We start from the raw sequence: 15,727 nt of genomic DNA, 5'->3' as shown, positions 1-15,727 counted from the left end.
AACTCCAACTAAAATGGGCACTTACAAACACATAGCAAGACCCATAACTGCTGTGAAACATTTTACAGATGTAAATGGACAGGGCAAAAGACCAGAAGGAGAAAACGTGTTCTCCATTTAAACATGACAAAACAGGTGACAGACTGAAATATTACAATTCTCACAGAGAATCTCTTTGTTTCTGGGACTTAAAGTTCCTTCAGTTGTTTAAAGGCAATTTCAAGAAGAGAACTATTTGTTAAAGGAATTGGCAAATATCTTCAAAAACAAAGAAAAATTATATCTACCATCCATTCAAAGTCAATTAATAAGCAAGAGGAAAGAGACAGAACACTCGAGGCAAATTATCTGAAGTAACTCCCTGCTTTAAGGGAAGAAAAATACATTTGAACCATTGAACTGTTCCAGTCAAGAGACCAAAAAAATTTTTTCAAAAAGTGTAGGAAGACGTTTTGAAGTTGCAAAACACTAAACATTTTACGTGTCTCATTTTTAATGCACTTACAATGTAGTATTTTTTAGTGAATCAGGAAAAGTCTTATACTATTTTATTTTTCTGAGTTTATAATTACAAGAGATCAAGTTACCTTAAAGTTTCAGGTATTTTGTAGCTTAAAGAAAATAAAAATCAATGGCTGTTGCAACTCTCAAATATTTCTGCTGTGCTGTTCAGAACTGGTACTTTTCATTAAAAAATGGTTAATCAATGTCATTTTATTCTTACTAGAAAGACCCCTAGATTTGGGCTGTGCAGAAAAGTGTAGTTTATTTTTAAAGCAGCAAATTGTACGGTGGTAATACTGCTAAAGTCAGCCTCTTGAAAAGAACTTTTCAAAGCTGCACTGTCTTTCTTCGCCTCTTTATAGTCAGTATTATGCACTGAGAGCAAAAAGCAGATTTTTTTTTCTTGGGGATTTTTTCCAATATGTGATGACTATATATAACTTTATAGGTTACATTTAATACATATCTGCTGGTTAATGGGGGTTTTGATAGAACTTTGTTCTAAAATTAATATTAAAAAAAAGAAATCAAAAAGTATACTCCAAACAATTACCTGCTTACACTGACACTAAAAGTACCTAGACCACCTAAAATTACCTAAAGCTACATAATCCTCAGTTACCAACAGAGTCTTTCAGGTACATTAAGGTATCAAAAACAGCAATTCAAGTGTATTCAGCTACTAAAAATACATCCAAAATATTCTATTTCTCAGTAACTATACTTTTTATTAAATACTTACAGATTTTTAATAAATACTTAAAGATTTATTAAATATTTAAGGATCTCATTATTCATGAGGCTTTACTCTCATAAATAATGGAGAAGTACAGGTGATGAGTATATTCTCTACTGAATTGCTATACAGCAATTAATCCTGCTCATGTTTAAGCATTTACTGAACACTCACCAGTTTATTGGACCTTCTCCTCATGACAGAAGAAAGCATCATTTCAGCATTTAGAAGATGTTTTCAGACAAAATAAAAATGTTTTTAATACAGTCATCTGCAACACCTTGGTACAGTCAGTTACCAGTCCAAAGCCAAGATTAAGGAAGAGAGGGGGAAAAAGAAAAAACTACCTAAAACCATAACTTATATAAATAATACTGGCATGCTTTTATTCCTGTTGAAAGCTGGAAACTGAAAATCAAGACCCTCAGAAGTCTGATGCTGACAGGAAAAGTTATCTAAATATGTAACTGGTATGCAAAGTCAATGTTTCAAACATTAAGGATTATGAGGAAGGTAAATAACTGCAGACTTTAGCCCTGGGTATCAGCAAGCTCACACTGACAGGTACAAATAGGAAGCATTTTTAAGCAGCTGCTCAAGCTACAGTGACAAGGAGCACCCACTAGCATTCATCATAAATAGACCACGAAGAGGTTACAGCAACCAAGGAACAAAAACAGCAACAGAGACTCACTGCCTAAAATGATAAACACACTTCAAACTTCAATTGTCAAACTACTTTTGTCTCAGCTAGCTTCTGTAGCCCACTTTCATTTGGAGGGATCACACACATTGGAACAGAGTCTGGCAAATGACAACATTTAGAGGACACAAAACCACAGAAAGACCAGCTACACCAATTCAATATTCAGGTCGCCTGTACAAGATGGATGCAGCAGCAGCAATCAACCACCACGGACATTATCAGGCAAACAATGAAACTGAAAAAGATCAACCTTAAGCAGACTGGCAAAGAAATTTCATATTATCAAATTCTAAAGATGAAAGTTTTTTCCTCCAATCAACTGGAACTGCCAGTGTCAGAGATATATGAAGGAGAATGACTGGAACTAAAGAAAAGGAAAGAGGGTTCAGAGACAAAGTTATTCAAGTTGCAACAGACTCAGCTGGATACTAATATTGCTGGAACAAGAAACAGACTCCCCATGTGAGAGGAAAATTTGATTTGGAAACAAGAGCACTGAAGGAAGTACTGTGAGAAAGCAGGATAAGGAAGACAAGCATTTTCACGATGCTTTCTCAGAGATGTTCTTTCATCATTTTGAGAAATGAAAACTTCAACAAAACATCAATTAGATACTTCTAATAAAGTTAACCAGAAGTAATCAGTGTTTCTTAGTGACCAACCTGAAATATCTGAAAGGGTCCAATACTTATTAAGTCTTCAGTACCCTAAGTAAACACTTTTGTTGGTATTCAGGCAGATACTCTAGAGTGTCTATAGATGATGTTTGTTTTTACAGACAAAAAAGAAGAAATACAACTTTACTGTGCTTTTTGGAAGAATGGATGAACTTAATGACCTTGTTAAATGAAAATAATTTGACAGATATATCAAGTAATTAATAATCTCATTCACAGTTGAAATAAAGTTTAAGTCCTCCCAACCATTCCTGTAATCAGAAGCAAATATATCAAAGACTAAGATGCTACACTTTCACTTTTCAGTTACCACTGTGGATACTTTCAGCATTGCCACGAAAGAGCAACAACGTAGCTACAAAACCCCTATTACCCACTTGTAACTGCCTAGGATCATTGCACTTCCCAAACTGTTTCAGCTAACGGAATGTTTCGACGTCATATGAGCAGATTGAAGAAGCAGATTAAAGAAAATCATACAACACTTAAAAATCTTCAGATGATTGACATGTCTAAAGCATATTTTAGAAAGGAAATATTTTGAGATTAAGGAAGAAACAAACCAGAAAGGAATCTTGCCCTTGTGATCTGACATTGCAAAGAATGGGATGTGAATTTTTTTCATTTTTGAACACCCACAGGGGGGAGAAAAAAAAGAAAAGAAAAAAGAAAAAGAAAAACGCACTCTTGAGACCAAACAGTACAACTTAAAGAGTAAACCTGAAAGGAGCAGAAGACTTGCAGACTCATCTCAAAACAAAGAAAACTGCTCTTTCTCATGATGCTGATTTAAAGTTTCACTTCTGCAATGTTCTGCTTCACTGCTACAGGATGATTGAAAAGCAAACAACAAAAAGGTTCTTTGGCTTCCATGTCCTGTTTTTTGTATATTGTAAAAAATGACAGAGTTGATCATTAGAAATGTTATAATTAAGTCCTGCAATCACCAGATGTGCAGCTGAAAAGAGAAGTGGGATCAATTCTGAAAATCATATCATGGGCAAACAGAAAGAGTTGTGTATAAGCAGAAGAAACCCACAAAAAATTTAGCTACTTCTGCCAGACTTGTGGGGAAAGGAAAAGGAGGAGAAAAGGCAGTATCATTTTATTTGATTATTTTAATTTCCTGTTCTGCCTCCCCTTTTTTATACACGCATAATTGTAGGTTTAACGCAGATTTTGATGTAACTCATTATAAAGATACAATTTTCTATTTTTTCCCTAGTTAGAAACAGGTAGAATCAAAATAATTGATCCTGGATGGTGATGACAATAACCACCTAATGAAAGCAATCATGGGATGTTTTTTCTGCTCAGTAATACATAGAAGCTCCCACTGAAACAATGAGATGAGTGGAGACATTAAGCAGTATATGATGGTTTGGATTTTTGTTGCTTTTGTTACTGAGCAACAAATAAAGTCTACAATACCTTCCATTAGGTGGTAATTTTTCAAGGGGCTACACAAGCATGTACAAGCAGAAAGCATCTGCCTTACCCTTCTCATGCCCAATTAGCAAATGAGACCTTCAGCCTGCCATCCTCACCTCTTGTTCATTTTATCTCTTTACATATGTTAAATATTGGGTTATTATTTTCAGGTTATTGTTTTGAATTTTGGACCTTAAAAACCTACTCTGCAAAAAGCCCCCCCCCCTTTTTTTTTTTTTTTTGCTTCCAGCCTCAAAGCAGTTTATACCAACTTTCCATACCATCCTTTGGGCTGCTCTGCTGTATTTTTAACTCATAAATCATGAATAATTCCTTTGTAACAAGAACTATCTTCCCTATAATGTTTATCCAACCTGAACAAATTGCCATCTACTTTTATTATGAGCCTGTCCTCACAGACTGGAGACCACAGGAATTGCTCTAGTTTCTAACAGTGGTTGCCAACTTCATTTATTCCATGACATGTCAAAAAATCCACCACTACTCATCAGGATGCTTCTCCTTTACTGCTGCTTTCTTTATGAGACTATAAGCATGTGCTGCTGTGCTGTATGGATAGAGGTGCCACGTATTGCTGACTGGATGAAAGTACTCTTTCTTTGCCAGCTGGAAAATCCTGCCCTGTTACCACAGGGAATATCTCAACTGATCCCTGTCTACACTGCAAAACCTACTCCTCCTGAGTTCTTCCAGAATTCAAGGGTGAGAATTTGAAGTCTACCAAAAACATTACCAAGGAGAGAGCTAGAGACAGACAGCTTCCACTGACTGAAAGGAAGGGAAGAGGCTGGAACACACAGAGCCAGCTTTGGAATATGGGGGGGGGGGAGAGGAAGGAGCCAACTCCAGCTTACAGGCCCTCTTCTTCAGCATCAGTAGGGGATCCACAGAAAAGATACATGAAAGTCATTCCGGCTACTTTTTTTCCCCCCTGACAGATGCATTTCCAATGCATATAAAGGCATTAATAATTTTAAGGAGAACTTGTCCGAATATGGTTAGAAAAATGGACTTCAGCATAAGGCCAATAGAAAAAGGCATACCTCAGATATTGCGGGTTCGGTTCCAGACCGCCACAATAGAGCGAATATCACAATAAAGCGAGTCACACAAATCTTTTGGTTTCCCAGTGCATATAAAAGTTATGTTTACACTATGCTGCAGTCTATTAAGTGTGCAATAGCATTATATCTAAAAAAAACAATGTACAAAATGTGACACAGAGTGAGCACATGCTGTTGGAAAAATGACGCCAATAGACTTGCTCGACACAGGGTTGCCACCAACCTTTAATTGGTAAAAAACGCAATATCTGCAAAGCACAATAAAGCAAAGAGCAATAAAATGAGGTATGCCTCCATAAAAGTTCAATTCAAATCTGGTCCTGAAAATCCCTCAGACTCAAGGAAATTAGAAGAGAAGTATTGCTCTGTGACAAGCATACTGAATGCTAACTTGCCTGCTCAGCTCTGGCCCACGTGCCCCCTCAGAGTTCTCCACTACAAGTTATAAAGCACTATGGTTTCGAGCCTCCCTCCAATTACGCTCCCATCTAGCTGTCATTACTAGCTCTCTGCCTCTTCTCACTTACCCTTAATAGCGCACACTTTCCTAACCAGCCCTTTCTACCTGCTAGTCTCACAGCTGCTAGCCAACTGAAATGGATCCTCCACATACTCCAAGTGGTAACCAGCTACATAAATTAAGGCAAGTCAATTACCCTGTTCTACAGCAGAGTAGCTGTATACATTTTAATATAGCAAACCTTCATACTAACAGCCACAGGCTTGAGAGAGGGTTTTTTGTGGGGGAGGAAAAGTTTTACCATTACAATTCAGAAACAAAAACTGTGGATAGGGATCCAAACAGATCCACATCTTCACTAGATTAATTCATTTCTGTAAGTGTCTGGAATTTTGAATTAGAAAAAAAAATCAAAGTTAAATAAAAATATTAAAAAAGTTTCAATGTTAAAAAATCTACATAGTTTATCCATCGCTATTTACTATATTATCCTGTAACATTATGCAAATTTTTACTAATTCTCATGGCAGTATATATTTGGGGACACGATATAAAAGACCAATTCATCAAAACGCATATCACAGATCAAAGGCAGGGTTACTGTTAATACTACACTGGATTGCCTAGAGCAAAATAGAGGCAGTACCTTTTTCCAGTCAGAGAGCTCCATAGCGTTCTCCATATGATACCATTGCCTTTTACAAACCTTTTGGTTAACTATGCTTGCTACTGGAAAACAGGGAGGAGCTCAAAAGGGTAGGAACACTCCATGCAGATCCAAAAAGCCATGAAAGTACTTGGCGTTGACTAGAGTGGGACAAAATGATCAGGTCAGAGTAGGCCTAATTCATAAGTGATTGCTGTATTTTGGGACCTTCTTTTTAAATTACAGCTAAACTGTAAAGCTGAGAAAATACAGCACTGAGAATCATGTTGGGATGGGGAACCAAACTGCACTCATTTTTCCAAGAATAAAATGTCATCAGAAAGATGTTATTCTGACTAAATATAGATCCTGCAGAATGAATATGAGAAATTATGAGAAACCAGATCAGAGTCAGAAAGAGCAAAGGAGCAAGTGCTAGCTGTCTAACAGACAGAATGATTAGCCATGTTAGGAGAATCCAGTAAAAGCAAGTGAGAATAACTAGCAGGGAACATGGCTTGCGAGGGCATTTAACAGCAAACATCTTTTTTGGACTATTCTGTATTTCCAAAGTGATATATTATAGTTTCTTTCTCTCATCCTTTGCCTTTTCTAGTTCTGCTCATTGCTTACCTCACTGCCACAAGCCTGGAAACAGTGCTCATTTCTGAGCTACAAGAAAATGGAAAATTCCCCAGGTTTCTGGACAGGGGTTCAAAATGATATTAAATATTTTAATAGTAAACCTTAAAAATTGGACTGGGCCCCATGTTGCTGTCAGTCAAGACCTTCTTGACTCAACTAACCATCTGCTTATTTTCCTGGCCTTTCTGTCATGCATTTGTCAAATGAAAGACACTATCTTTTGAGGCACTGTCTATCTGCAACTCCTGCTAAATTCAACCTAGAGTTATAGAAATTAAATGTTTTGGACAGCTGATGTAACCTAAAATTGATAATTGAGCAAACATGAAATGAAAATTAACAAATACAGTATTTCATACATACATTTTTGCAAGTGAAAAGCACAGGTTTAGGATGATTACGTTTACAAAGAAACGCATAAATAAACAATTGTTGAGAGTACAATTGATAATGTATCTCAATGTTCCTTGGCCACACAGAAAAGTATTCAAACTTGTAAAATTTTCTCAAACACAAACATTCAAGTTCAAGGTTACTCAAAACTTTAACCTGAATTTAAAAACATTAGAAACTTCTGCAGATGGGTATTTCACAGTAATCCTTACACTACGCATTTTTTCAGCAGACTATTGGAACACAATTGTGAGGTTATATGACAGTTCATCAAAATGGACACTGCACTGGGAAACAGAGTGCTTAGATTTTATTTCTAGGTATTCAGCTGAACTAATGATCTACCTGAGGTCTCACAAAAATCTCTCTCCTTTCATGCTCACCCTGTTTTGTCTACTTTGCTTGCAATCATCATATGTTTCTGCAATGACAGTGGACCTTCCAAACTGGTTAGTGTCCATATTTTCCAATTTAACATTAATTGTAGCAGTAAAACAGACATCAAGGGTTGATGCAAAGGCAAAAATTTATATTCACCTGGGCAAAGAACAGCCTGATGGAATGCAATATATTTAATATACTCTGTTGCAAGATTTGGTGACATAATCCTCTCAATGCATGCACTTATACAATATGCAACACACAATCTTATATCTCGTGGTATTTACATGATCCACAAGTCAAAGAGATCCAAGTTTTCTGTAGGATAGTTTCTTTTTGATATGTCAGTTGTGCTGTGTGAAAAGATGGAAGTTATTGTCTGATATAGAAAGGATGCTTACTGAACAGAGCAAATAAGCTTCATATAAAAAAAATCAGACTTTCATGACTTTTGTATACTATCTTTTAATTAGCTGTCAAAGAAACAACAAAAAAAAATCTCAGAAAAGAACTGAGGATCATGAACTTGAAATGGGGAGAAAAGAAAGATGATAGTTCACTAGGTACAAAGACAGGTTTGTCAGCATCTGGTTCTATTATCAGATGTTGAAACAAAGGAGTCCAGAGACCTGTCAAAAGGGAAATGCCACAAATAGTCTCCAAATACATAAAGCAAATCCCATTTTCTTAGTGTATTATCATATATCTGAGAAATTGTCTCAGATGCAATATCATCACATAAAAGGGATACTGTCACCTTTGTTAAAAACAAACAAACAAAAGAAAAATCCACGCTTTTTAACTTGAGAAAGAACATCTTTCCAAAAAATAGTATAGAAGATGGCATGCATTACAAAGGCAGGAGTTATAAGGTTGTTTACTTCATGTAAGATTTGCCAGCCTACTGGAGCCTGGAAGGAACCAACCAGAACAATTCACATAGCTTTCCATAACTTTTTGGTGCTTGCCATCAACTTTTCTGAGGGTACCTCAGACCCAAGAACCTGCGTTCATCCAGACAGCAGATGGTTAAACGTGCCCATTCTGTCATACCATAGAGTGTATTTATGAGTAGCTACTGGTTACATAACAGGTATGCACATATTTTGCAACACATGAGGGAAAGGAAACACATTGATTCTGAGAGATAGGCACATCAACTTGCATGATAATAGGGAGCAGACTAAGTGGTGGTAACAGTCCAGGGTAACAGAAGTTGGACAGCACTGGTGTATCCACAGTACATTAGTAGAAAGGGAAAAATGACTGCAATGTTACAGCATACCAAATGATGGAATTGATTTTTCTGTAACAATTATAGTCATGAAAGGGTATTACAATAAAAGGCAAAGTCAAAGAAAGTTGTAAAGGGCAGGAGTTAGCTACAGCCTGCCCGCCTTTTCAGAATCTGCATCCCTCCTGCTACAAGCTGTCAAGCGAACTTTCTCCTTTTCTCCCAGTATGCTGTACCACACGTTTTTCTCTGTTGTGGTTTCCAGGAATAGCTCAGTATACAGTAAGAATATGGAGCATTGGCAAAGGAAGAGAGAAAAGAGGTCATATTCAGAGGAATTCCACAGTATCTTGAATTACATTAAAAATAATCTAGGCTGCTGGGACTGGTCCTGCTAATGAGACAAAAGGTAGCATCCAATTCATTTCTTATTTTTAAATAATCCTCCTTTATCGCAGCATAAAGTACCCTCCTTTATCACAACAGAAAGTAACGATTTCATCCTTTCAAACAGTGTTAGCAGGGAACCTTAAATTTAAGGAGTTGATCTAGTCCCCTAATATAAGGTTGCCCCATTCATTAGCTAGTTTATTATTGAATCCTAATGTCCTGATATATGCCATTAGGTTATTTTATAACATTTAATCACATGGACACTGGTAATACAGATTTGTAATAATAACATATTTCCTTTCTTTTTTTTACAACATGTTTATTTTTCAGTGAGAATGAAGAGGTATTATCCTGACTGAAGAATAAGTGTCATCTGAGCAATTTAGAGCTAAATATACAATACTTTACATGCATTCTTATGGCTATCTACAAAGACATTGCATTAACTCAAATTTTTGCTTTTCAGATGATGATCATTTTTGCAAGGGAAACTGTACAGACGGAAGGTGGTTCCCTGGAGGATCCTCCCCACCCCCCCCCTTTATTTATTTATTTTTTTTAAACTAAAAAAAGCCAGTATCTGACTTTGAAGATAAGAGCATAAAAATTTTGTTGGGAAGATATTTTGAAATTAATTTGACATGAATATCTGGGAAATCAATGTCTTACTCATTGTGCATAACATATCAAGGAAGTTCAATCTGTGTAAAGTGCTAATCAAATTAATCTCAAGACTACTTTTTATTTCAACCTTATATTCTTGTTGCATGCATTTTATAACTTCTGATTAACACTACCAGTGTGCTGAAACATCTCAATACATAGTAAAACTGTTGTAAAACAGTAAAACTGACAAGGGCTGCCGCAGCAGCTAAGTTAGGGATGATATGTTGTGTGGGCAATCGCACCTTTAACAGGCCTATTTAAGCAGCTAGAACTTGACAACAAATGAAACAGCGGCTCCCATTATCTGGCTCAGATTGATTTACTGAAGAGCACATGGCATTAGATTTAATGGTCTCCTAAAAAAAGGAAACACACTATGACAATTATTTGGCTAAAACTGAAAGAATTTTAGGTTCCTTCAACTTCTCTGAAGGGAGGGAGAAGCAGAGAGCAGTCTGTAAACAGGACAAAGGAACAAAACTGACAAGAAAAAGATTTAACAAAAACTCTTACGCTTTTGAAGGAGAAAAGATCAAAGAAGTGCTGTTAAACTATCTGAAGACCAGCCACATTAAAAAGAAGCTGATTTGGAGCAGTTTGATGAGTGTCCACTTAAGAACTCTATTTCCAACAGCTGTTAATAGATTGGTTATTTGAAATCTTCATTTTCATTATTATGTAATAGCCCTGGAGTTATTAACGCACCTCCACTCCAATGTTCGAAATACATTCAAGGTGTTCTTAAGAAAAGCCAATTAGTTGGTAGGTTTCCCCAAAAAAGTTAGCTTGCCCTAAAAATCAGTTGTCAGGGAAACATATAGACTATAGATTCCAGAAGAGTCTGTAAACCATTGGATTAGTTGCAGTGAGCAGAGTTTCTTAGGTGAATTATGTGAAAAGTGGAATAACTGATATATAAGCACCCATTCACACACCTTAAAATATAAAACTAAGAATAAATATAATTGGCAAAGAAAACAAGTGGTGTTAAATCTTGTTTTACTCTTTGTCAATAACAGGATAACATAGATGGTGACAGTTTACGTGAAGAACTTCTCTTAGCAAATGAAACAGAAAGAATAGGCCCAAACAGATGAAAAAGAAAAAGGAGAATTTCTATACCATGATTTTTACAGAATGTTTTATATCATTTGCTTACTGGGCAATCTTCCACATGCGCCCATGTTAACTCTTTCCTGTATAGTTAATGCAACACTGGTAACTTTGTATGTATGTAATTTTGAGGCACTCACTATAAGAACACAAATGAGAAAGAATGATTAGAGCCATTTTACAAAAATGGCATTGATGGATGATTGATTGTAGTTTAATTCAGAAAAGTTCCTGCGTAAGACTATATGAAATGATACCCAAATTATAACAGCTAAACATGAAGTATAATAGCTTATTTGAATAAATCACATAAAAGACTTTTTCCCTGATACAGTCTCCTTACTCTCCCTCTTATTTGATAAACCAAATGATATTAGCATGTTGCAGTGACCCATAATTGTTTTTAAATATATTTGTGAATATAATTTGTGAATTACCATATAATTTGCAAGTGATCTGCATGCTAAAGTTATCAGAATACTGACAACAAGGAATTTTCAGACCAAATCAGATCACAGTTAATCCCAAAGTACGAACATACTCACATACATTTCAGTTTCTGTGCAAATTCACCTTTTTTCTTCAAGTTAGATTTCTTTTAATACAACTGCTACACTATAATGCTTTTTACAGAAAGATCATCCCAACACACAAGGGTTGGAATTCTTGATAGTCATTAGTTTGCCTCTTCCATGAGTTTGCTTTGATAATCTGCAGAGGCCCAAATGAGAAGTTCTAAGTGATAATAAAGATGAATAAGCTTAGAAACAACCAACTGTGCACTTCTGTGAACAGAAGAACTTAAAACTAACCAAGGTACTTGATAGATGGACTTTGAAAATTTAAAAAATGCAGATATGAAAGATGATAGCTTGACATTGACTCAACTGAAACATAACAAACTAAAAGGAAACCAACTCTGCCAGTGGAACTTTTGAAGACAAAGAACACTAAGGCAAATCTAGGAAACATAATGTAATCATAAATGGAACTGTATATAAAGCCTATGTTTCAATGAGCTAAAGGGTTTGCATCATCTGTTGCTGCTTGAAGTGTTTTCCACATCACTCTTTGATTTTTCACTTACAGCAAGAGAATATTTAATACATTTTATCTGAAGCTATGCTTTAACATTAATAATTAAAACATACAGATGACAAAAAAATAAATTGATTCTTATTCTTTCCTACCACCTGCATATTGGGAATCTACTGATATTCACTAAGCACACATACCATTGCCACCACAGAAGCCTGTTTCATGAAACTCCAGTCAAACTGTGTTAACTTGCAGCAGTAGTCAGGCACTGTAAGAGAAAGGTACAGTGATAGAAAAGTTAGAACGTCACAGAAGAGATTTAGTTTTAGCATTCATGAATGTCTCTGATTTTCTCCTCCCCTCCTCCTTTTTTCACCTTGAAAGAGACATTAATATAGAGTATCACTGCAGTTCATCTATATGCATCAAAATTGCTATTTCTAGCCCAAATACATAATGTCTTTTTATGCTATAGAACCTTATGAACACAAGGATCTCCTTTATGAAGTTTCATCATAGTTAAAGAACTAATGATAAAAATCACACAGAAATGTGTTTGCTGAAATTAAAAAAAAAAAAAGTTTTATTTGTGAAATGAGGTAATATGAACTCAGGGTGGCTCCAAACATGTTTACCAATAATATTTGTAAAATAAACAAGAACAGCACTCCTAGAGGCATCATTATCAAAGACATCATGGAGCCCTCTAACTGGTTCTCATTATAACTTGGAAGAAAAGCTTCCTAGTCTCAAAGGAAAAAAATTATTAATTATTCCTTTTTCTGAAGTACTGAAAAATACCAAATCAATCCAGCAGCATGCGATTTTAATTCTTTGGGTCAGAACTTAAAATCACATAGAAAATCATTTGGTGTTTCTTGACTTTGAGTAACCGAGATTTCTTTCTTCTGAAATCTGGGAAGCAGGCTTTATTCCTGCACTTCACTTCTGTTCCACATTTTTGGCTGGCACAGGCTAAAAAGTGCATATCTTACTGACAAGTTCTTTCATGTGACAAGGAAGAAAGTTGCAGTTTTCCTTTTTATTTTTCAGGTCTCCTTATGCTTATTTAAGGACTATACCTAATATAATTTTACCTAAACCCTTCCACAGGTCTCTTGCCATATTGCCAGTGTACATGGAAAGAATTCACAGTCTTCTCCTGTGCAGAATTATATGTGTGTTTTACCAAAGGACAGCCACATTTATCCATTTCGGTATGACTGTTTTTCACAGTAATATAGCATTATTACTTACATTCAGCTTGTGATCTTTAACTCTTCAATACCTTTTTTCAGAACTTCTCCTTACCAGATTCCTGCATCTTTTATTTGAACTGATTATTCTTAACTATGCACAGTACTTTAGTACATGCTCTTGGTCTAAAACTCAATTCCCTCTATTATGCAACATATCTCAAAGACTAAGTTGCATTTACACATCAAGATCTGCAGTAAATATAATTCTATCATCTTTGTGTTAACAAAGATTTGCAATAACAGCACAGTGAGGAAAACCCTGTGCAGCCTTACTCAGTACAATCTTCCAACCCGGCTGAATACACATGAGCCTTGCTTAGTACTGCTCTTGTAGAACAGACTGAACAACATTCCTCTCTCAACACTGCTGTTCTCCCTACACCTGGATCCTGCAAACTGACTTTTAATAACCCCCTGCTCCTATTCCATCTCCTACATGCTATGCCATCCCCTCCTTCTTTCAGCCCACTCTTACCTTTTACTACTGCAGTTACCTTCTCAGAGTTTTTTTTTTAATTGTTTCTTTACTTCAGAATACTAGGGGGTGGAAAGAAAGTGGCATATAGTTGGAGCAACCAAAAGAGCAGTTGCCAGAGACAAGCAAACGCTAACATGCAAGTCCACATAAAACATGTGATTACAGAAGCTATTTGAGTCAGTTTGGGTAACATGGATAAGCATTATTAATCACCTACTTACTGCTCTCCTTGCAGATTCAGTAATAAAAGGATTAAAAACACTCAGCTCTATATATTCACACAGCCTTAGCTTGCACTTAAATGGAGCTCCCAGAGTGGGTGGGTGGAGGTCTTAGGTGAAGCTGTCAGGGCACTTAAGGCCTATCAGTGCACTAAGGGCTCTGACATGCTGCACCTGATTTCTCAGTTACAGCTGATTCATGTTCAGCCAATTTAGAGCGTGGATACACAGCTTTGCACCAGAATGTGATAAACAGTCATTTTTTAAATAGGGGATGGATACATCATATTCACTGAATGTATTTTGTATTCAGACTTAGGAAACACTCAGATTATCTGAAAAATATTTCTTTGTTACATACTATGATCTCTTTCTACTCTTTAAAGGTATCACAAATATAGTTATTAACAAAAGTAACTGAAGTGTAGACATTATATTTTTCTGAGGAAAAATATTCTGGAATTTACACTTAAAGTTACTCGGTGAAGGACTTCCTTGTACAATGGAGAAAACTCATTTTTATCTGTTCCATTTATACCTGAACAATAGAACATACTACTAAAGCTTCTTTTTCATTCTAAATGCAGGTTCTTTTTACCTAATTCTTATATTTGTAGTAGTACATGTTTTTTTTGCTAGAGTCTATCTGAGACCAAACTTTTACTTTATGTATGGCAGAATAAGAAACTGCTGTCATAATTTCTCATATCAGCAACAGTTTAATAAACTGTTTATAGAGTTCCATCATTTCCAGAAATATAAGTTGTGCTACTGTTTTCACAAACAGAAAAGAAGGGTTTAATTGGAAAAGCAAGTCCTGTGCTGAAAACAGAACAAGAAATACCACACCTCTACACTATTGAATGCAGTGAATTTCATAAAAGTACAAAACTACATTTATCACGTGTGACCCTCAAGCTATAATCCATGTTTGAAACCATATCCATCTCTTAAGAAGCTTTTGCTATACCTAAACAAATCACAGTATTAAATTTCACAATTAGAGAGAAACATAAAGCTTCCAGTTTCAAGATTTAATAGTGAAATATATCGGATATTTCCCTAAAAGCACACTTCTTTTGTCAAGTTTATGAAGAGAAGCTATTAGGAGGTGCTGCTAAGCCACTGGCACAAATACGATCTGCAAAAGATGATCTTTTGATCGGAGTTACTTACAATTTTTAGTAGTTTCATTCTGGTGTTTCTTGAGAGATTCATCTAATTCAGAACAGGCAGGCACACATACGGCTAGGGGAGAAAGGGAGGTCTTCCACAGCTGCAGGAGGATAAACATCTGGATCTGACATTGGTTGTGTATCCAGAACATGAATATAACAGCAATCTGTCAGTAATGAACAGAAAAGGGAGATTCTCCAGCCTACTTATTCCTCAGATTCTTGGCTCAAAAGTCATTATTACTCCAAGTAAATGGATATTATAACTGACTAAGATTGTTCAAAGTAGCTGCCCCAAAAATTTTTGTATGAAGAGTTATAAAAAATATTTACAACTGTAAAAACAGCAAACAACTGGAATGAAAGTATGACTATGTCAAAAAATGTAAGTTGAAAGGCCACATCTAATTAAAAGATTAGGTGTTTGGATTATGAAATGAAAATAGTATGTACATTTTTAATACAGCAAAATTAACTGTGCTTCTG

The 15,727-nt window shown here is 35.8% G+C and overlaps 1 long non-coding RNA gene across 1 annotated transcript in view; it reads right to left on the bottom strand.

Moving 5' to 3' along the window:
• The window catches only part of LOC106482650 (uncharacterized), a 34,778-nt gene extending 19,475 nt beyond the window's left edge, over positions 1–15,303 (bottom strand). Inside the window, exons 1-2 of the long non-coding RNA XR_001292211.1 lie at positions 15,243–15,303; positions 12,306–12,376 (exon numbers count right to left, since the gene is read on the bottom strand). This is a non-coding gene — a long non-coding RNA (uncharacterized lncRNA). The remainder of the gene's footprint in view (positions 1–12,305; positions 12,377–15,242) is intronic.
• Positions 15,304–15,727: the final 424 nt, after the last annotated feature.

This window comes from Apteryx mantelli, chromosome 16 (assembly GCF_036417845.1).
Source record: "Apteryx mantelli isolate bAptMan1 chromosome 16, bAptMan1.hap1, whole genome shotgun sequence".
Lineage (NCBI taxonomy): Eukaryota > Metazoa > Chordata > Aves > Apterygiformes > Apterygidae > Apteryx > Apteryx mantelli.
This window is presented reverse-complemented; position numbering and strand designations above follow the sequence as displayed.